The sequence below is a fragment of the Bufo bufo genome, chromosome 11, assembly GCF_905171765.1.
Source record: "Bufo bufo chromosome 11, aBufBuf1.1, whole genome shotgun sequence".
Classification (NCBI taxonomy): Eukaryota; Metazoa; Chordata; class Amphibia; order Anura; family Bufonidae; genus Bufo; species Bufo bufo.
In genome coordinates this window covers 6,982,085-7,006,462 of record NC_053399.1, presented here as the reverse complement: position 1 = coordinate 7,006,462, position 24,378 = coordinate 6,982,085, and positions in this window count along the sequence as shown.

Sequence of the window (24,378 nt, the reverse complement as noted above, 5' to 3'; positions counted from 1 at the left end):
GGCTCCTCCCGTTAGGACAGATCTTTCGATGGGTGGAAATTAATGGAAACTTTCCAATATTTTTTTTAAGTCCAAATTTTAGTAACAAAATCCCAGTCCTGAGCGCTAAGTCCCCCCTCGTTGATCTGCTCCTCTTCTTCCTCTTCCTCATCAGACCTCAGGCAATATTACATTACCTTTTGATGGCATTTGCTCGCCGGCACCGCTTTCTTCCACTGGGGGTATGTCCTTTTTATTGCTTGCCAGCGCTATGGGTTCTTCCTGACACTCAGAACATTGTGTGAATTTCTTCCTTTCTTCTCTGGTTATTTGCTCGGTTGTTTCCTTGTTTATGTCGTGCTGTAAATTACACACGTTACATTTTGTTACATAGTTACTGCAGCTTGTCAATGATTCATCATTTTTTTGCCTTTTTTTTTATCACAGCGCCTCGATGTTCTGACATTCACCTTCTCCTCACAAACTCCACTTCTAATTGTTCTTTGTACCATAGTGTTCGGTTTATTACTTAGTGCTGTACGAGTCAGTCATAAATGGTTCATAAACCTTGTGTTATTGAAAGGGCCATTCTGGCATTAGAGATGATGGGGCTAGAACTAAAAGGAATGTCTGAGAATAAGAAAAATGTAGCTTTTTTTCTCCAGAAACAGTGCCACTCTTGTCCACAGGCTGTATCAGGTACTGCGGCTCTGCTGAGTCGGGCTGAGCTGCAGTGCTAGACACAATCCATATAAAGGTGCTTCTACACGGTGATTTGGACCATGACAGGTGAAACCAAAGATTGCAGTGTAGTGGGGCTGCCATAGGAATGAATGGGGTCGCTGCTTGACCTGCACAAGTCCTGCAACCATGATATGCGAATCACAAAAACTCCTGCAGTGTCACTTGTCACTAACCCTATGGAAGCCCCACTACACTGCGACCTTTCGTCGTGCGACAGCTATGTCTGAAGGCTCACAACCTCTGCTCCCTCTGCTTTCCCGTCTCTTCTAGTGGGAGGGAAAGAGGTTGCATAGCAAGGCAAACTATATTAGGGAAGGAGGAGAGAACCCATAATCTGCAGGGGGATGGGTATGCCACAACCAAAGGCATCAGTGTATAGAGAAAGAGGTAAATCTGCAGGGGAAGAGAGGGGGGAATCAGAAATACTGGTAGCAGAGTTGGATGCTGCAGAGTTGCGGTAGTGTAAGGGCCAATGTAGCAGAGTTGGATGCAGCACAGTTGATGTAGTGGCCAGGCCAACATAAGAGAGTTAGATGCAGTAGAGTTAATGTAGTGGTAGGGCCAATGTAGCAGAGTTGGATGCAGCACAGTGGATGTAGTAGCCAGGCCAACATAAGAGAGTTAGATGCAGTAGAGTTAATGTAGTGGTAGGGCCAATGTAGCAGAGTTGGATGCAGCACAGTGGATGTAGTAGCCAGGCCAACATAAGAGAGTTAGATGCAGTAGAGTTAATGTAGTGGTAGGGCCAATGTAGCAGAGTAAAAAAACAGCAAAGCTGATGTAGTGGTAGCGCCGTGTAGCCATGAAAGGTCAATGCAAAGAGGAGACAGAGGCTCTGGGGTGTGGAGGGTAGTAGGGAAACCCCAGTGCTGGAACTACGATAGGTGAGTAACATGTATACTGAACCAACCAATATTAGGCTTTGCAACCACAGTGCTTGGGGGTTTGCCTTGCACTAATATCCAAAACACCAAAAAAGAAGATAGCACAACCCTAAATTATAAAAAAAACACATTTATCTTTCCTGCAAAGAGAATTTGAAAAAAGGTACAAATTCTTTAAAGATGGAAAATATTGTGCAGCCGCGATGATTGGGACGTCGGGGCAGAGCAATAAGAATACAGCAACCGCGAATGCACATTCACTCGGGAATCTGTTGCACGGTCCGGATCCCAACTCTCCACAGTCTTTTGATGCCTGAATATGTTTTTATGAAACGTGTTTACAATGGCGATGGGGTCCTGTATTTATATCTGCCGGGTTCCTGCTGTTTTCTTGTTCGCTGCTGTGTGGTGTGGATTTAGGATGGTGACCACTGGTGCTTCTGGTCTCACAGCTGGACACGGCGCTGGTATAGAAACCCTTAGAACTGGTTTATTCTACCGCAGGGTTGATGGAGAATATTTACATCAATTATAATAACTTCCTTTAGTATCACAGGGATTTCACCGTATCAAAAGTCTCTTGATGTCATCTTCATTCAGCCACCATGACAAGGGAGCCCGGTGGAGGCTTCATTATGTCCGCCGCCAAGTTGAAACCATCATTTTCATCTCTTTATTTTTATCTGTTTAGTTCTGGGTCCAATATGAAAAGATGAGAAGATTAGACGGAGACAAAACTCCTATTTATCGTTTATTCTTCTTACGTCTTTGGTGCCTTCTAAAGAATGGACGATAGAACAAATTATCTTCTAGAAGTGTCTTCTGTTCCATGTCTCGTGAAAGGCTGAGGTCCGTTTGACCGCACAATGTTCTAAGGCTTTATTACGCAAATTTTTTGCATTTTTTTCTGACCCTTTTCCAGACAGTCATTCAAAATGTATCGACCAGGATTTTTTTCACTCTTGCCTCGAGCATACTAACATATATTTTTGCAGTTCTGCCTCGTACACTGCAAAACTCGAAGAAAAGATTTAGTTTAAAAAAAAATCCTTGTGTGGCCATCAGTGGGGCTCCATGCACGCTGAATTATCACTCCATTAAAGGGGTTTTCCAAGATTCTTATCCTCAGGATAGGTCATCAGTATCTGATTGGTGGGGGTCCGACACCCAGGATCCCCGCCGATCAGCTGTTTGAGGCACCGGGGCTCCTGTGAGCGCAGTGGCCTTCTCTCTGCTTCTCCTAGGCCAGGGATGTCACGTTCATCGGTCACGTGGCCTAGGAGCATCTCAGCCCCATAGAAGTGAATAGGGCTGAATACGATACCAAGCACGGTCACTATACAATGTACAGCGCTGTGAGAGCTGTGAGCACCACTGCCTTCTCAATACAGCTGATTGGCGCGGTCCTGGGTATTGGACCCCCACCGATCAGATACTGATGACCTATCCTGGGGACAGGTCATCAGAAAAAAAAATCCTGGAAAACCCCTTTTAAGTACCTGTCAGCAGGATTTACTCTATTAAACAAAACAGGCTGTCTGGTAAGGTTGATCCTGCTGATTAAAATGACACCTGTCTTGTTAATTCTTTAGGGCTTCAGTGCATTGAGGGTCAGGGTCTAGCCCCTTGTGGCACCTCAGCTCTTCAGCTTTGCACTGCTGGTCATGCCCCCCATTTGCCCAATGAATAAAAGTCTATTTTTCTCGGGAATGCCACAGGTATCTTAATCAGCAGGGTCAACCCTACCAGGCAGTATTTCTGGTTTAATTGGGTTGATCCTGGTGACAGGTGCAATTCAAAGAGGTTCTTAGCTTTGGATAATCCCTACTTGTTAGAAGGATCTCTTGAAAGGAAACTAAACACAAAGTGTTCTCCTACGAGGACTTTCAGCAATGAGCTGTAATGTGTGGGCAAAGTTTTCAGTTTCGTTGCAGCGCCGCCACAGGAGAGATGAAGCATTACACAATGTCCATCCACATGAATAGCTTGTCTGTATAATGCAGGACAGGATGGGTCCTCCCAGAGCAATGGACATGCTATAAAACTGCTCTCCACTTTGGCCATATTCTTCCATATTTTAATATTGTGCATGAAAATGGGTTTTCTAAATTGAACAATCTCTGGACCATTGAAGAGTATGGAAAATATTATAACCAGGAATTGGCGAATTGGGGTCATGATCCCAGAGGTGCCAACCTCATTTATCAGGCATTAATGGCATATCTCATGGATGGGAATACGAAATGACATGTTCCCTTTTCTGGAGCTCCAGGGATATTACAACAATAACACCACCAAGCCCCAAATCCATTCCCGATCCTGTCTATGAGCCAAGGAGGAGAAGAGCTCAGTAAGGGTGGCTTCCATTTGGATGGACCCATCCTGCTCATGTGTTGCATTGGTTAAAGGGTTTTTCCGAGATTTTGATCCTGATAACCTATCTTCAGGATAGTAAAAAGAAATTCTGGTAAGATCCAGGTGCACGTAGAGGGCAGCTGCTGATTTCAGAATGTGTAGTAATCCACAGCACTCCTGGAGTATCTTTATCAATCCTTTTTAATAAATCATAGTGATCAAAATGCCATAAAGTAAATTCATATCCAGGATAATTTTCATATTACATTTAAAGGGGTTCTCCGGGAATTAAGAAAATGAAAATACTTAAATATTACTTTATAATAAATGTATTCCCAAATATCTTTCATTATTTACAATGGCTCATGTTGTCTGGGGAGCAATCATCAGGGGAAACAAAATGGCCGCCATCCTGTTAGTACACGCAAAACCTGTCCTGATCATACAGGAGGACAAGTTACTTCACAGCACTGAGCTAAAAAGCTGCCTAAACATCCTCTCTTCTCTACCTGTCAGGGATTATGATCCGATTACTGAATACAGATAATAAGATCTTCAGCTGAATCTCTGTAGGAATCGAGTTCATGAGGAGACATGAAGTACACACTGTGGGCTGTGGTAATGGAGACTGCATATAATAGCTGCTGCTCCTTATCCACACCCTCCCTTCCGTACTTCTTGTCTCCTCATGAACTCCATTCTTACATAGATTAAGCTGAAGATCAGCTGTATACTAACAAACAGAGCAGAGAGGAGGATGAGGCAGCTCTTTACCTCAGTGTTGTGAAGTAACTTGTCCTCCTGTGTGATTAGGACATTTTTTGTGTCTACTAATAGGATGGCGACCATTTTACTTCTCCTAATGATTGCTCCCCAGACAAAACGAGCCATTATACCTAATGAAAGGTATTTGGGAATATATTTATAATATAGTAATATTTAAGTATTTTCATTTTCTTAATTCCCGTAGAATGCCTTTAAACCACATATAGTATCTGAACGTTTTGGTCAATCAGGTGACCTTTGTCAACGGAATCTCTGGCGATCGGTAGTCATTGTGTGCCTGGATCCATATACCGGTATATATTGTACCGGCTCCTAATTGCTACACCCCCGACCATCCACTAGAGAAGGGATCGTCCAGATGGCATCCATTCTCCTCCTGATGAGACGTAGGACAACATCAGCTCTGCTACATGAACACCAAGCTCAGTTAAGCATCAGGAATGGTCGAGCTGGCAGTGGTTAAACGCTCCCGACTTCTTGCTTACATTGGACACCAAGAGGCTCCTGTCTCCAACACGTAGTAGTTGATGATGCTGAGAACATCATGGTAAATCAATGCAATGATTTAGTGGAAATAATTGCAAGCCGCGGCTTAAAACGTAACAGCGGCTCCTCGAAGAGTGAATAATCGGGCCGCAAATAAGACTTCTCAGTGACTTATTAATCATGTTGGTGGGAAGCATTGAAATCTTATGCTCTATTCAGGTCTCTCTGCCTATTCGAATGTCTCATCCTTGCTCGTACTGTTTGACGTGAACGGGAATTTGCATAGGTTTTGAGGAAGAACTGAAATGCGTTTCTCGTCATTATTATCTCAGATGAGTAGTTACATAGATTAAAAGATACATAAATTATCTCATCGATTGTTCATCTGCTGGAAACCAAGTGCAAAAAATCCTTCAGCTCTCAATCCCCGGCTAACGTGCATGATTGCTGACGGTTCATTAACGGGAACCTCCACCTTTCATCCCGGCTCCACGGTCTGCAAACAGAAAATGCAGTACCTTTCCACTATATTTCCATTCTCATTTTTCTGTAGTTTCTTATTTTTCAGTAGAAGTAGGCAAAAGTCTTTTGTTACTACCTGGAAACCATCAGGAAGACAATGCTGACCAGTTTGTTATCCTTCTTATTTAGTGCATTGGCTCATTAATACTTCAATGTAATGGATCATTTGTAAGAGATCAGAATAAAGGATTGGCTACTTTTCTAGAAACAGCACAACCCTTATCTATGGTTGTATCTGGTATTACATCTCAGCTCTATTCCTTTAATTGATCCTGTATTACAATACAGGCACAGTCAATGAAAACTAAAGAATAGAAAAATGTGGCAAAATGTTTCTCTGAAAGTCACCACATGCTCCACTATGTATGTAACTTAATGTGAATTCAAAATATTTGAGAATGAATAAGCTTACGTAGGCTAAGTGAATAAAAGAGGTATTGGATTACAATTCCATCCAACATCTGTCATAAGTAGGTCAGACATCACCCAACCCAATAGATGATGACAACTCTGCCTGGGAGGCTCCTGTGGGTGGCAGTAATGAAAATGTTACTGACACATCGCTCCATGCAGCACATACTGTATACATGCATTACCTCAGACGATGCATCCTCTCCATGTGGTACACACACGCTCACAGTCCTCAGGCATGGCACACTCACAGCCACTGTTATCTGCACACACTGTCTCTCCTTTGAACAGTCTTATGCGCCAGTAGTTTCTCTCACTTCTCCTTCTGATTTGGCTTATCACTGGTCCTCTGGATGCTCACAGGTCTAAAGCTTAGGAAGTTCTCTAATTGGCTGTGCCTGCTCAATACTGCCTCTGCTGTGTGTGTTGCTTTCTAGGCCTGTGGTGGTGCACCCTAGCAAATATCACACACCACCACTTGCTAGCTAACTGCCACGCAGTACAGCTGCTCCTCTCTGTAGCAGCAGTGGTGGTGTTCTCTATTTGTGCTGACTCACTATAAGGTCCTCTAGGGCACCTCTATTTATTAACTACAGGAGCAAGCTACACAACCTGGGGATATGTTAGGCTTGACCCCCTACACTGATCTCGGACTCAGTCCAGCATTAAGGCCTGCATGACAACTAACTCTACACTTGCCAACAACCGACAGTGCGGTCTGTTGTGTTCATGAGGGGATCGCTCCCCAAGCCTGGCACAACCCCCTTCCTGCCACCTCCCGCAATGTTCTGTTTTTCGTCTGCTGTTTTTCATTATGGAGCAGATGTATTGATTTCTTTCTTGACAGAATAGCATTATCTGCATTATACAGCGTCTCTCGTAATGGCATTCGGAGCAAAGAATGAAAGCCACTTGTGCACAATCACATTGACAAGGTTATTGAAATGTATAGAATTTATAAGCAGGCTATATTGTAAAACGCAGCATCATTCAGGAGATTCTGTGGCCGAATGTTTGAAGATAAATGGAATAAAATTTTCCATTGTGGTTTGCATTTGACATGAAGGTTCCGGTCTTTGTGTTTCGTTACGTAACCCGGGAAACCGGCCATTCATTGTCACGGAACCGTAGGAACACATTGACATTAAAACTTACCTATGACTTTTGAACTGAGAAGGTCAATCTGTCAGATTCGGATGCAAAACAATCAACATTTGTGATGTACTGTAGATGGTATTATACAACCTGCCGACAATGTAAAACTTCACATCTGGGGAATGAACCGTAAACTGACGCACCATTACCTCACACAGCCGACTGTATGAGACTGGAAACAGATTGCTGCTTTCCCCCAGCGCTGCTCGAGCTCAAGGTTGTGCTTGCTATTCTAGCCCAACTCTAAGAGCTGTGCTGCAATACCAGACCCAACCTACAAACAAGAGTGGCGCTGTTATAGTTTTCAAATCTCTACAAATGCCACCAAAACACAGATTAGTTTGAGGTTGTTCCACCTGTAATGACCGGCGTCACGCAAAGGGAGGGAAATGGGAAGGCCCTGTCCAAGGGAGAGGGAAAGGTGGTGACCCCTGACTCACCTTGCGGCTGGCACCTGACTGCCCTGACGTCCCTAGACGGGTTCCTCACCCGTACGCCGATCACGTGCCTAAACCCTGGCTTTCCCTAAGATGAGCCCTATGTAGTGAACGGGGCGGTGGGATCACTAGTCCGCACCACTGACACTAAGCGGAAAACACCAAGGAGAGGACAGACAATACAGACAAACATATAATCCCAGGTGGGCGACAACCGCAGACCACCAAGGCCCAACAGGGATCCGGAGGGTAACGTTCTGGAACAACAACCAGGGAACACAGCTACACAGCTGTCATGGTCTTACCTTCTTGCTGTTCTCCTTCGTTTGACATGTGCTGGCGGCCATCTTGGTTTCTGGGTTTCTTGTAGCCTCCCACCCTGCGGCTCCTCCTTCCCACTGGGAGGAGCTGGATGCCTAGCTCATATATATAGGAGGTCTGTGGCTTCAGTTCCTTGCTTGGTCCTCCTGTGTTCACATGCTTCTAAGACTGCTGCTGCTTCTGGTTCCTGATCCTAGTTTCGTCCGACTACCCTGCTGGTTCCTGATCCTGGTTTCGTCCGACTACCCTGCTGGTTCCTGATCCTGGCTTTGTCTGACTACCCTGCTGGTTCCTGATCCTGGCTTCGTCTGACTACCCTTCTGGTTCCTGACCTCTGGCTTCGCAAAGACTCTGCTTCGGTTTCGCCATCCGTTTGGACTTTTGCTTTACAGCTTTATTTTCAATAAAGCCTTCTTATTTTCACTTATCCCTTGTTGTACGTCTGGTTCATGGTTCCGTGACAACAGCTCCAGTGGGTCAGTATAGAAGTCCAGGCAGGAAGCTCTATATCTGGCAGCCAGAGAAGTGGGAGAGGGGAATATAAGGAGGTTGGGAGTGCTGGACAAGGAACAGCTGAGGAGAAGAAGCTACGGATCCCTGAGTGAGCCAAAAAGGGTTGCAAGGAAAACCCAGAGAGCTACCATAAAGAAACAGCACTATCTTTCAACATAGAGCGCGCAGCCAACCGCTGCGACCTCCTGACCCTGGGTATAACTGAGTCAGGCGTGGCTCTTGACACCCTCGTGACACCACCAGTTCGTGGTTTCCACCATACTAGAAGTCTGTATTACTGGTTCATGTATTAAACCAGTGAGATTGAGGATATCGCGCCCTATCATAAAAAACATGATTGGGGTCCTCCCCACCTTCCCCATCCAGAGACATGAGGGTCCACTGAATACAATTCCTTCCCGGAGTTAAATGCAACATAATTCTCAATTTGGTTCCAAACTGCCTTCATTTTAACCTCTTGGCAGCTATTTTGAGCAAAGAGTTGACAGCGATTCGTTAATTTTTGCATTGCTGCATTCCAAGAACCATAATTTGGTAATTTCTTTAAGAGTACGCCTACACAGCGAAACTGGTCGCACAATAGCTGTTGTGGCCAGGTTTGCGGAGTAGCGCTCATCGCAAGAAATCCACCAGTGTTGGATTTCTTGTGACAGGCACAGCAATCCCATTCATTTCTATGGGATCACTGCTACTCAATGAACCTGGCTGCAACAGCTGGTGCAAGACCAGCATCGCTGTGTAGCTGTGTCTTTATGGTGTTAAGAATATTTTTTTCATTCTTCTGTCTAACCATTTAGATGCCGCGCACGTTGTTGACATCTAAGGCATCTAAGGAGTTCAATGGGCAGGAACCTGACCACTCTAATGTACAGCTGCGACCTGCCGTTGATGGTACAGGCTCAGCTCCTAAGCACTATCCATGTCCACACCATAGTTGTATGAAATGTGGCTGTAACTACTTGGCACTGGATTCAGTGGGTAACACCAAATTTACAGCATGAGATGACTATGGAGAAGGAGGAGTCTGAGGAGCTATGTACTGCCCATGAGGAAGCAGAATTGAGCAAATTTGAGCTTCCCTTTAACTATATGGGCTACTTGCCCCCAGGGCTTCTATCATCTACAGCTCTTCACTACCCTATGAGATCTCCATCATCTAGAGATCCTCACTGCCCTATGGGACCTCTATCATCTAGACTTCTTCACTACCCTATGGGACATCCATCATCTAGAGCTCTTCACTACCCTATGGGACCTCCATCATCTAGAGCTCTTCACTACCCTATGGGACCTCCATCATCTAGAGCTCTTCACTACCCTAAGGGACCTCCGTCATCTAGAGCTCTTCACTACCCTATTGTACCTCCATCATCTAGACCTCTTCATTACCCTATGGGACCTCCATCATGTAGAGCTCTTCACTACCCTATTGTACCTCCATCATCTAGACCTCTTCATTACCCTATGGGACCTTCATCATCTAGAGCTCTTCACTACCCTATGGGACCTCCATCATCTAGAGCTCTTCATTACCCTATGGGACCTCCATCATCTAGAGCTCTTCACTACCCTATTGTACGTCCATCATCTAGACCTCTTCATTACTCTATGGGACCTCCATCATCTAGAGCTCTTCACTACCCTATAGGACCTCCATCATCTAGAGCTCTTCACTACCCTATGGGACCTCTATCATCTAGACCTCTTCATTACCCTATGGGACCTCCATTATCTAGAGCTCTTCACTACCCTATGGGACATCCATCATCTAGAGCTCTTCATTACCCTATGGAACCTCCATCATCTAGAGCTCTTCACTACCCTATGGGACATCCATCATCTAGACCTCTTCACTACCCTATGGGACATCCATCATCTAGAGCTCTAGACTACCCTTTGGGACCTCCATCATCTAGACCTCTTCACTACCCTATCTTTATCAAGAAGGAGCAGAGTTGTCATACAGACCTAAAGGGATTTTCCAGGACTAAGATAGGGTCATCGATATACCAGATCATTGGAAGTCCCCAGCTTTTATCCGCACCCTCAGTTCTAGGAAGTATGAACTGTGCATAACTGGAACACCACAGCTCCATGAGCTATGTTGTGGATGCTCTCAGGTACTGCAGTTCATCTCCCATTCTCTTAAATAGGCGTGTCAGCTGCAGTACCTGAGACTGACCTCTACACAGTGCATGGCGCTGTGGTGTTCTGGCTGCAGGTAAAAGCTGATTGTGGGGTGCCGGGTGTCGGACCACCACCAATCTGATACTGATGACCCAACCTATGGATAGGTCATCAATATCTTAATCTTGGAAACACTTTTTAAGCAGGCCACAAAATAAAAACTACTCTTGGTGCTATACAGACCCCTTTACAGGGAGAAGGGTGAGTCAAGTTGGTAGTTTCTGCCCCAGGATGGGGTATAGATGAGACACCTGAACCCCTCGGGTCACCTTCAGACACAACAAACTGAATGAAGGTAAATATGGCTATCCTGAAGGAAGTCGTGAACATGGAGAGTATTTTCACAGAGCGTCGCATTCTAAAAAACCTCAAGAACCGAGCTGTTCGTTTGCACTTTAGGAAATGAGAACATAGATCAAAGAGAAGATGTCATTGCCGTAACTGCAGGTGTTATAGATCCTGCTGAACAGACAGGAAATTAGCTCAAAATTGTGATAAAAAGTTCCTCAGCCTCCAGGTATCGTGGATGGTCACAGCTCCAGTAATGGAGAAGGCTTATTTATTCATCCACAAGAACAAAGTTGCCTGAGGGCGAAGAGCAGCAAAATCTCATTCAAGAAAATGTGAACTGGAAACGACTGAATACTTAATATGTGGAGGCTCGAAATGTTTACATAGTTCATGGTCAAATATAATCTTAAAGGGAATGTATCACTTTACAATGTGTAATTTACTAAAAAAAAAGTTTTAATACTCTTTTTTAGTTTTTTTTAGGAGCGGCCAAGTTGCCTGAGCTGCTATAACAGCAGTCCCTGAGACTTTACAGTAACCACCGGGGCTGTCTCATCATAAGAACCTCTGTGGATAAGTGATACATACAGGGAGTGCAGAATTATTAGGCAAGTTGTATTTTTGAGGATTAATTTTATTTTTGAACAACAGCCATGTTCTCAATGAACCCAAAAAACTCATTAATATCAAAGCTGAATATTTTTGGAAGTAGTTTTTAGTTTGTTTTTAGTTTTAGCTATTTTAGGGGGATATCTGTGTGTGCAGGTGACTATTACTGTGCATAATTATTAGGCAACTTAACAAAAAACAAATATATACCCATTTCAATTATTTATTTTTACCAGTGAAACCAATATAACATCTCAACATTCACAAATATACATTTCTGACATTCAAAAACAAAACAAAAACAAATCAGTGACCAATATAGCCACCTTTCTTTGCAAGGACACTCAAAAGCCTGCCATCCATGGATTCTGTCAGTGTTTTGATCTGTTCACCATCAACATTGCGTGCAGCAGCAACCACAGCCTCCCAGACACTGTTCAGAGAGGTGTACTGTTTTCCCTCCTTGTAAATCTGACATTTGATGATGGACCACAGGTTCTCAATGGGGTTCAGATCAGGTGAACAAGGAGGCCATGTCATTAGATTTTCTTCTTTTATACCCTTTCTTGCCAGCCACGCTGTGGAGTACTTGGACGCGTGTGATGGAGCATTGTCCTGCATGAAAATCATGTTTTTCTTGAAGGATGCAGACTTCTTCCTGTACCACTGCTTGAAGAAGGTGTCTTCCAGAAACTGGCAGTAGGACTGGGAGTTGAGCTTGACTCCATCCTCAACCCGAAAAGGCCCCACAAGCTCATCTTTGATGATACCAGCCCAAACCATTACTCCACCTCCACCTTGCTGGCGTCTGAGGCGGACTGGAGCTCTCTGCCCTTTACCAATCCAGCCACGGGCCCATCCATCTGGCCCATCAAGACTCACTCTCATTTCATCAGTCCATAAAACCTTAGAAAAATCAGTCTTGAGATATTTCTTGGCCCAGTCTTGACGTTTCAGCTTGTGTGTCTTGTTCAGTGGTGGTCGTCTTTCAGCCTTTCTTACCTTGGCCATGTCTCTGAGTATTGCACACCTTGTGCTTTTGGGCACTCCAGTGATGTTGCAGCTCTGAAATATGGCCAAACTGGTGGCAAGTGGCATCGTGGCAGCTGCACGCTTGACTTTTCTCAGTTCATGGGCAGTTATTTTGCGCCTTCGTTTTTCCACACGCTTCTTGCGACCCTGTTGACTATTTTGAATGAAACGCTTGATTGTTCGATGATCACGCTTCAGAAGCTTTGCAATTTTAAGAGTGCTGCATCCCTCTGCAAGATATCTCACTATTTTTGACTTTTCTGAGCCTGTCAAGTCCTTCTTTTGACCCATTTTGCCAAAGGAAAGGAAGTTGCCTAATAATTATGCACACCTAATATAGGGTGTTGATGTCATTAGACCACACCCCTTCTCATTACAGAGATGCACATCACCTAATATGCTTAATTGGTAGTAGGCTTTCGAGCCTATACAGCTTGGAGTAAGACAACATGCATAAAGAGGATGATGTGGTCAAAATACTCATTTGCCTAATAATTCTGCACGCAGTGTACAGTCAGTATCTGATTGGTGGGGGTCCGACTGCTGGGACTCCTACCGATCATGAGAAAAGAGTCCCTGGAGTCCAAGGAGCAATAACTTCTTATGACGAGACAACCCCCTTTAAGAAAGATAAGTAAGAAACAACATATTTACATCTATGAGAGAGTGTAGTGAGCGTGCTCAGTCATGTGCAAAGTTTGCTGTGCGGGTACATCAGAAGGGAGGAGGAGCGGAGCTGTCCAAAGACTTGCTGTGATTATGTGTTATCTGCCTCCAGGTTTATAATAGAGAGATTCCCTTCCACTGAAATCCTGAGCTCTGATTATAATGAGATGACTGCTGATCCTTCCTGTTCAGGATCCTCATCACCTGGCCAGAGTGGAGCAGTTGCAAATAGTGTCTCTGGTTCTGGAGGACCCGTCCCGTATTACGCAGATAAATCATTGATGTGATTGGACAATGTGCAATACTTCATTCCTCCTGTGGTGGCGCTGCAGGGAAACTGAACGCTTTCTACCAGGTTTCTCCTCAGATTTACAGCTAATCGCCGAGGTTTGCAGCAGGGGAGACACTTTGTGACCAGCCTATTGCCAACAAGAGTGTATTGTCCAAAATGGAGAACCCCTTTAAATAGAGAAATCTGTGTGATGGTCCTCATTGGTTAACCCAGCATGTGCTAAGAACATCCGCTGTGCTCCGCATATTGCATGCTGCTTCCGCCATCTTGTGAACTGCACAGCTGGAAGGTTCATCAGGAGGAGGGATCTGTCGGCAGGTCAGGTCTCCTTATACTGCCCCAGTCATAAATTAATAGTACCCTGGTATTTTTACTATTTCCAGTTCTGTATGGTCCATCTGGTGCCCCAGCGGAAACGGCTCCTAAAATGTTAAACGCCGATTAACTCTGCTTGACTTTTCCCATGGTGCAGATTGAATCCAGCTATAGAGTCGGCACGTCAGGTGCCTCCTGTTGCTGATACATCTGTCTCCCAACGTCTCTGATTCTGAGACCACAGATACGAAATCTACTGAAGTGGGGGAATCTGTGACCAGTACTGGGATGCTTCTCCACCACTGCGATCTCTTGCTGCTCTTCTGCCTTTTAATGTGCTTCTGTGTGTTATAAGCAGCAAGGATCAACGCTACGTTGGGTCCTCGGGACACCGTCAAGGTTTTACCATGTGTTGCTGCTCTCCAGAAAGAGTGGTAAGACATGGGGCACCTCAAGGGACGATAAGGCAAGAGAGTCAGGGTCTTCAGCAACCAGTCTGCTTCTTTACTGGAGGAACTCAAGTGCAAAACAATACAGGGGATCCACTGAGTTGGCTTCTCCAGTCTCCTCCTGGGCACAAGAATGTTTCATACTGAGGAAAGGCCTGAATTAGCTTTCCTTCTCTCTCTCAGAAAGCTAATACCCTGGCCTGTGGCTCAGTCATCTGGCTAGCTTTCTGGTTAAAGGGCTGATGACCCAGGATCTGTGGCAATGGTCCATATCTGCAGACCAGCAGAGTCTCTTCTGCTCAGCACTCGTTCCTATTTGCAGACAACCAGGGGCTCTCCTTATATACAGTTTCCAGATGAGCTAAAAGCATCCAGTGGAAAGGGTGGAGTAGAGAAGCACAGGCTTAACAGAAACATTGTTACAATTTCTGTGTGTCATAGACTTGTATAGCGCTTCAATATAAGTATATGCAAGTCTATGGGAATGAATAAGCAGATTTTCCAGACACAAGCAAGCCTTCAGACATAAACAAATAGCTAAACCAGACAGTCAGTAGGTCAGTGTGTCTGTTTTTTTTCCTTCCAATAGTTTATGCATTAACCCTTTCCATGGTGCCATGCAGCTATTGTGTAATTACAGTACAGGACATATTACAATAAACATATAAATGCAGTTCAACAATATGAAACTGTATAAGTGCACACAACAGTATAAATCACAGTGCAAGTTAACCCTTCAAATTGCAATAAAGTAGGGAGTTGATGGCTTTGTATAGTAGCAATAAGGGCAAATGTCCACAAACGCCCACAGTCCAAAGTACCTTTGCTCCAGGGCACTACACCTTTTCTTTATTAACTTTTTTTGAGGCAGCTGTTATGCTTTACATCTGAATCTGGTTCTACTATTGACTTGCTTAGTCTGACATTTGCTGGGTGGGATTTTGATTTTTATGCTTTTTTCTTATCGTTTCGCAGCCTCTTTGCCAGGTTTAGTGATAGCTCTGTGCAGTTGTTTCCAGAGTCTTGAACCTTCGTCCATTGGTTTTGTTTGATTGCATCCTGGGACCTGTGGTTCCACAGTCTTATTGCTGTCTGCATTGTAGTTGTGTTCGTGGTGGGTTCAGCTTTCTGTTTGGGTTTTGTGATATTTCTTGCAGTTCACATTTATTACCAACATTCAAAGCTCCCCGCCTGTTGCCATCTCTTGTCAGTCCCATTACTGGACTCCATCTTCCTCATCCATGGACAGCCTCATCCAGTTTTTGGTCATCTGTCAGTTAGATTATTATACTGTATCTGTCAAGATAATATGCACTTTGTATAACTCCTCTGGTGACCATCAAGTTGTTACCTGTTTCTGCTCTTCACATGCATGTCATTGAGGTATCTGAGCACCAAGACCCATTGCTTGGGACTTGGGGAAAGCAACTGCTATTGATGAAGTCAAGTTCTTCAGTCTTGCAAACAACAGGCGTCGATACACTGCGCAGCTCTCTGCCACACATGCTTCCGCTATGTTCTCCTCCTTCTCTCTGCAAAACTCTTCTCCTTGGGAACCAGCGGTGCCTTCTACTGCATGGTACAAGGGGGATATGCTGATTAATGACTACAAGAAAAAGTATGTGAACCCTTCGGAATGATATGGATTTCTGCACAAATTGGTCATAAACTACTGCTTAAACTAATAACACACAAATAATTAAAGGGAATGTTACCATGTTTTTATGGAACACACCATGTAAACATTCACAGTGCAGGTGGAAAAAGTATGTGAACCCTTGGATTTAATAACTGGTTGAACCTCCTTTGGCAGCAATAACTTCCACCAAACGTCTCCTGTAGTTGCAGATCAGACGTGCACAACGGTCAGGAGTAATTCTTCACCATTCCTCTTTACAGAACTGTCTCAGTTCAGCAATATTCTTGGGATGTCTGGTGTGAATCGCTTTCTTGAGGTCATGCCACAGCATCTCAATCGGGTTGAGGTCAGGACTCTGACTGGGCCACTCCAGAAGGTGGATTTTCTTCTGTTTAAGCCATTCTGTTGTTGATTTACTTCTATGCTTTGGGTCGTTGTCCTGTTGCAACACCCATCTTCTGTTGAGCTTCAGCTGGTGGACAGATGGCCTTAAGTTCTACTGCAAAATGTCTTGATGAACTTGGGAATTCATTTTTCCTTCGATGATAGCAATCCGTCCAGGCCCTGACGCAGCAAAGCAGCCCCAAACCATGATGCCCCCACCACCATACTTCACAGTTGGGATGAGGTTTTGATGTTGGTGTGCTGTGCCTCTTTTTCTCCACACATAGTGTTGTGTGTTTCTTCCAAACAACTCCACTTTGGTTTCATCTGTCCACAGAATATTTTGCCAGTACTGCTGTGGAACATCCAGGTGCTCTTCTGCAAACTGTAAACGTGCAGCAATGTTTATTTTGGACAGCAGTGGCTTCCTCTGTTGTGTCCTCCCATGAAATCCATTCTTGTTTAGTGTTTTATGTATCGTAGATTCGCTAACAGGGATGTTAGCATATGCCAGAGACTTTTGTAAGTCTTTAGCTGACACTCTAGGATTCTTCTTCACCTCATTGAGCAGTCTGTGCTGTGCTCTTGCAATCATCTTAATAGGACGGCCACTCCTAGGGAGAGAAGCAGCAGTGCTGAACTTTCTCCATTTATAGACAATTTGTCTTACCGTGGACTGATGAACAGCAAGGCTTTTGGAGATACTTTTATAACCCTTTCCAGCTTTATGCAAGTCAACAATTCTTAATCGTAGGTCTTCTGAGAGCTCTTTTGTGCGAGGCATCATCCACATCAGGCAATGCTTCTTGTGAAAAGCAAACCCAGAACTGGTGTGTGTTTTTTATAGGGCAGGACAGCTGTAACCAACACCTCCAATCTCATCTCATTGATTGGACTCCAGTTGGCTGACACCTCACTCCAATTAGCTCTTGGAGAAGTCATTAGTCTAGGGGTTCACATACTTTCTCCACCTGCACTGTGAATGTTTACATGGTGTGTTCAATAAAAACATGGTAACATTTAACTCTTTGTGTGTTATTAGTTTAAGCCGACTGTGATTGTCTATTGTTGTGACTTAGATGAAGATCAGATCACATTTTATGACCAATTTGTGCAGAAATACATATCATTCCAAGGGGTTCACATACTTTTTTCTTGCAACTGTATATACCCAGCCAGTACAGGTGAAACTTTTTGCAGTAGAAGCTCCTATGGGCAGCAGTCTCCTCTATATCTTGCTACTGTTGTATTTTGCACTTATTTGCATTCTGTTTTTATCCATTTTGTAGTTCGTTGTTCGTTACCAAAATAAAAATTAAAAAACAATCAATGCTAAATCAGAGAGGTTCACGGGAAAGTCTGAATGATTTTTTTTTAGCAGTGACATAAATGAAGGTTTGTAAGCGGCCCAGATTTCCCTGGAAACAATCTAAATGAAAAAATAACATTATTGAAACATCAGCAAATAAAATCTATTGAAAACCTGCGCAAGCAAATAAATAATGCATTTTGCGGACGGCCACTAGAGGCCACTGTTGTCTCACCGAGCCTGCACGTCTATGGCTCACCGACGGGCAGCATTCAGCAGCTCCGGTGCAGTAAAACATTATTATATAGTTGACTTTGGCATAGTACATTTCTACCGTAGAAATGATGGCTTACCACATAACGCGGTCTCACTCAAGCTGCTACCTTCTGGAAACGTTCCTGGTACAAGGTCTATTGCTTTTTCTAGCATCCAAAGGGTTTTTATCTTGCTTTCCAAGCAACGCACAATAAGAAGCAAACTAAGCTCGCGCCATATGATGAGCAAAAATAAATTATAATTCACTGCATGCAGGAACAGCATCACTCTGGTCTACCTGTCCACTTGGATGAAGAAGAGCTGCAATACCCGATGTGACCCAAGGTAAGTAGTGGCGCTGTTTATGGAGGAACCCCTCCTAACTTCTTCTCCTTATTCCCTGCAGTCATACCCTTTCCTTCTCTTTTCAAGGGATATTCACACATGGCAGATTCGTTGCAGGCATTTCTGCAAGTGAAAATCAATCCCATCCCTGTGAGTGAGGCTGATTTGGATTTCTGCACGCCCTATCTTTTGATAAGGACAGTGGCAGAAATCTCTGGGCAATCCTTTCAATAAATGACTTATTTCTGGCTGCATGCAGCCACCAATAGGGGGAGCTAGCTGCACATGGATACAAATTGAACTCAATGGGATTTGTATAAATCTGTGAGCTCCCCCTTGTGGCAGCTGCAGGCAGTTGCCATCAGTCCAATCTTCAGCCGCAAAGCAGTCGTGCACCACCACTGCAGACCATCAGTCCCTCTTCTTACAGGTAATAACAGCCATAATTATAAACTGTTTAATATTTGCAACATTTCACATTTTTTCCTGCCCTGGTCTTGATGCGTTCCGCTTCTGCAGACTCAGCCGTAAAGGTTTTAGCCGTTTGCATTGCACCTGACATCTCTACACCTCGGATCCTCTGCCCGCGCGGCTATTGAATTATAGGTGATGGCGATATTGATTCTGCGCTGTCAGATGTTGTGTTACTATTAACCTTGTCTCTTCCCGAACACGTCGATGCGATGCACGCTGCGCGATCAGTGAATTTCACGCTACGTTCTGCGTTCTTCATTTTAGATTCGGAACCAGTGTCGGGAAAAAAATGTATTTGTCTTAAAGGGGAATCGGAGAAGGCTGGCCCACAGGGAAACAGGTGAATCCACCAGTGGGCCCCTGAGCAAGATGGGCCCCTAGCCTCCCCACCTCCTGCACAGTAGACTGACTAACTTCTCAAAGTTGTTGAAGGAACCCCAATCTTCAATCACCTTGTAGCGTTTTTTTCCTTGCCTGGCACCGTGTAAGCAGAACTTTACTGGTGGGCCCCCGGCCACACTGAATGGGGGTAAAAAACCGAGATCCCCAATGTAGGTCCCTCAATCACCAGAGTACCCCGTTATAGGGTATCGCTTATTAATGGGGTTGTGCCACACATTTTTCAAACCAGCACCTGGATCTGAATACTTTTGTGATTGCATGTCATTAAAAATGTAGTACAGCCACTGAGCTATTCAATAAAATGTAATAGTATAGCGCCACCTGCTGTTTGGTCTTTTCCTTAGTTCTTGTCCACCTTGCTGAGGTGGTCGCACTCGCTCAGTTTAAATATTCAACTGCCACCAGCAAGAAGATGTGGCAGTTATGGGGAAAAAGCTACAGCAGAAAGGACATGCCTCCTGAGCTGTGATAGGGAGAGAGATGCAGCTGACAGGACATACCCTCTGACCTGCAGCTGAAAGGACATACCCTCTGACCTGCAGCTGACAGGACATACCCTCTGACCTGCAGCTGAAAGGACATACCCTCTGACCTGCAGCTGAAAGGACATACCCTCTGACCTGCAGCTGAAAGGACATACCCTCTGACCTGCGGCTGACAGGACATACCCTCTGACCTGCAGCTGAAAGGACATACCCTCTGACCTGCAGCTGAAAGGACATACCCTCTGAGCTGCAGCTGAAAGGACATACCCTCCGAGCTGCAGCTGAAAGGACATACCCCCCGAGCTGCAGCTGAAAGGACATACCCCCCGAGCTGCAGCTGAAAGGACATACAATCCGAGCTGCAGCTGAAAGGACATACCCTCCGAGCTGCAGCTGAAAGGACATACCCTCTGACCTGCAGCTGAAAAGACATACCCTCTAACCTGCAGCTGAAAGGACATACCCTCTGACCTGCAGCCGAAAGGACATACCCTCCGACCTGCAGCCGAAAGGACATACCCTCCGAGCTGCAGCTGATAGGACATACCCTCTGAGCTGCAGCTGAAAGGACATACCCTCTGACCTGCAGCTGAAAGGACATACCCTCCGAGCTGCCAGCCTGAGGCCATGTGAGGTGCAGGGCTGGTTCTAGCTTTATTAGAGATTGTCATGTACTAGATGATGTCTGATTTTCATTTTTTTACATTAATCCTGGCCTAATTTTTCTCAGATTCCCTGTGGATTTAGCACACCTTTGCTGAAAAATCAGCCGTGGAAAATATCAACTGTGCCTGAACCCGTTTCATATTATTCATTGTGAGACACAGGAGTAATGCTGTGCGTGCAGATCCACAAAAAACACTGTATAACCACCAACAAAGACATGAGGAGGTACATTATGTGTCCATGGCAGTCTACTACACATCTGTACAACGGGGATCTGTAATTCAACTGTATGCATAAACTTAAAGGGCAACTGTCAGCAGGATCAACTCTAACATACCTGGCCCACTGTCTGGTAAGGTCACTCCTGCTGATTAAAATGATACCTGTCTTGTGAAAATTGGTTTTGGCGTTCCAGAGAAAAGTAGACTTTTATTCTTTATCCAAAGGAGGGCTTCAGTGCGCCAAGGGGCGGAGCTTATCCCCTCAGTGCATCTCAGCTTTCCAGTGCTGGCCACGCCCCTCAGTGGACTAAAAATAATAGTCTTTTTTCTCTGGAATGCCACAACCGATTTTCACAAGACAGGTATCATTTTAATCAGCAGGATCAACCCCATCCGGCAGTATATCTGGTGTATTAGGGTCGATCCTGCTGACAGGTGCTCCTCCCAAGCTTTATCCACTGTGCAATTTTTAAAAATGCTTTTTTCACCAGTCTATTGTAATTTGATGTTGATAGGACTGGATGCATTTCGCTATAACAGTTTCCCGATACGTTTATTTTTTAATCATTCTTAATCCAGGCAAGAAGGCGACCTGCATGATACAGTGCAGCACAACCGCATCTCATAAAAACCTCATTATTCGCTTGTTCTTGACAAGTTGTGCTCTTATCACACAGGCTGCACACCAGGCAATTAGGACCACGTAACACCGCGAAGTCAGTCGCTGCCGGAGATTTTTGTGGTGCAGCTCGTGATTGACATCTCTGACTGTCACATTACAATAACCAAGCATCACATGGGAATTATCTCACTGGATTTAAAAACATTCAAAAATACCCCAGAAGTGACCTCTGCAGCCAATCACTGCTGGTATACGTTCTTGTACCATATACTGGTAAGACCAGTGATTGGCTGTAATGGTCACCACACCAAACCAGTGCACAAGGAGGAACAGCCCAGGGGGGAAGGGGGGGGGGGGGGTTGGGGGGGGGGGAGGCTCATTTTATAACATTCTGTGGCTTTTGGCAAGTTGTTAATTAACTCTGAAAAGTCCTTTTAGCTTTCCTTTCCCATTATCTATCAATCATCTATCTATTATCTATTTATCTATCTATCTATCAATCATCTATCTATTATCTATTTATCTATCTATCTATCTATCTATCTCTCTATCATCTATCTATGTGCTACCTGTCATTGTAATCCTGACTGTGATGACAGTGGGATGACTGCTGAGAAATTATCTTTCTTTCTTTCCTTTCCCATTATCTATCTATCTATCTATCTATCTATCTATCTATCTATCTATCATCTATCTATGTGCTACCTGTCATTGTAATCCTGACTGTGATGACAGTGGGATGACTGCTGAGAAATTATCTTTCTTTCTTTCCTCTCCCATTATCTATCTATCTATCTGCTACATTGTAATCCTGACTGTGATGACAGTGGGATGACTGCTGAGAAATGATCTCTACAGAACGGGAAGTGGCAGCCAATTATGATGCTCATTGTTCATTGTGCAGGTAGGGGGAGTGTCATCTCCTGTGGTGAATGGTGCGCCCTGTGTTATCTATATATAAAAATAATAATAAGAATAATAATAATAATAATAATAATCTTTATTTATATACATTACCTGTCATTGAAATCCTGCCTGTAATGATAATAAGATGACTGCTAAGAAGTGATCTCTACAGAACAGAAACTATCAGCCTATGATAAGGCTCAGTGTTCATTGTTCAGCGAGGGAGAGGAGGTAAACTGTGGGATGGTGAATGGTGCATTCTGTGTTATATATACATATATACATCGGTGAGCTTGTTATGAGGATCAGTGAAAACTGTAGGATTTTTTTTTTTCATTTACAGTGAAACACAATTGTTATCTTATACCAAAAATTCAAAAAAAAAAATCTGTTTAACCAATAAGTCCTTCTCTGTCGACACATTCCCTATTGTTCTCCAGAGCTCCATCTAGTGGTGGACATCTTTAGTGCAGCCATTTACATTGTGCCCTTAATGTGTCAGGTCACAGAAAAAGCATGATGCTGTCTAATAGTACATAGCAATGACACGTCTGGGGTATATGTGTGTAAAATATCACCGTCATCCCTTGTTAAACCAATCTCCTATAGACAGTAGACCATTTCAAAGCCTCTGCACCCAGGACAACCATTAGAGCTGCTGAGTAGCTTGATGTGCATGAAAATGATAGCGCGGCGCGGCAGTCTTCCTGGGCTTTCCATTATACGTAAAAAGTTGATGTCTGGAACACTGTCTATGTTCTGGCCATTTGTCAGGGCCGACTAGATCAATAATAACACACGGCAGATGGTTTCACAGCTTCTTAGAATAGTAATTTACCCCTGGCCAACAAAAGCAAATCACACAATGGATCAGGGAAGTTTAGTCATGGCGTATGAAGAGAATGCCGCTGAACTGCAATACCAGACATAACCCGTGGCGTGGTGATATCCTGGTGATGTCATGCTGATATACATGTTCCCTGATATCATGACATCACACGTTTGAAAATGATCAGGTTATAATATTCAGGTAAGTGCCTTTCAGCCTCCACCATTTAGGATTCTACTCCCCCATTTATACTCTATACCTCTTCTCTGCAAAGTCATTTTAAATGTATGCTGTGGTAACAATTATGGCATCATTTGGGTACTGTACAGACAATATATAGCTAAATAATGGGGGCATTAAAGATTCAGCCCTGCATAAACATAAGTGTCCACCTTTACCATTCCGCAAACTCCAATTCAACTCCTTATTTTAACAAAGCTCTGGACAGGCTGCAGTTCTCAACTCAACCACCAGGTGGCTGCACATGGACACATATAGCGTAAACATCTCCCAAAAGACTATTGCTAAATCGTATGTTTTTTCAAAGCTGGTCATCTCATATCACACGTCTCAGAATATGGCGAACCAAGAGGAGAGGGACGGCCATATCTGTACTGTATACTGCATACACTAAATTGGGAATCCTAATAATTGCCTCCATAAAACAGAATTAAACACAACAAATTCCAAACTAATTTACAATCTAGAAACACAAAAGTGATGCCCCTTTGGACTACTACTACCATCATCATCATTTTACCAATTACAATTGGTAGAAGTTTGATCTTTCTTTATAAGTAACGCTATGATCTTTTATATTTAAAGTGGATGACCATTCAACCAAATTTTTGTCAAAAGGTGGGTTTAAAAATAAAAAATATAAAGAAGGCATACTCCCCTCACCAATCCCCACTGCTCCCATTCCAGCATTTACTGCATCCCCAGCATTCCAACATTTCCTAAACTCTAGCATTTAATGGGCGCAGGATTGACCTGCCTCAGTCAGTGATTGGATAAGTGGGAATTTCCAGCCATTTGTTGGGTGTTGAGACGTGACCAGGAAGTGGAGACCAGAGGGGACTCAAGAAATTCTGGAACAGGAGCAGCAGGGATTGGCGAGTATCGCATGTTATATCTGAGGCCTGTCCCAATGTTTTTCTCCACTGGATAAGCCTTTAAGATATTTTTTTTTCTATAGATACCAATAATTTCCTGTGTATCAAGGTTATTTTAATTGGTTCTTTCCTTTTCCTTGTAATGTAGTGAGCCCTGTGTTCAAGTACAGACTGTATATATATATATATATATATATATATATATATAATATGTGGGGATTCGCTCTGGTAGTTAGGATTAGCGGGTGCAGCACAGAGGCAAAGTACAAGTTCTTGGTTCAAAATATCAGTT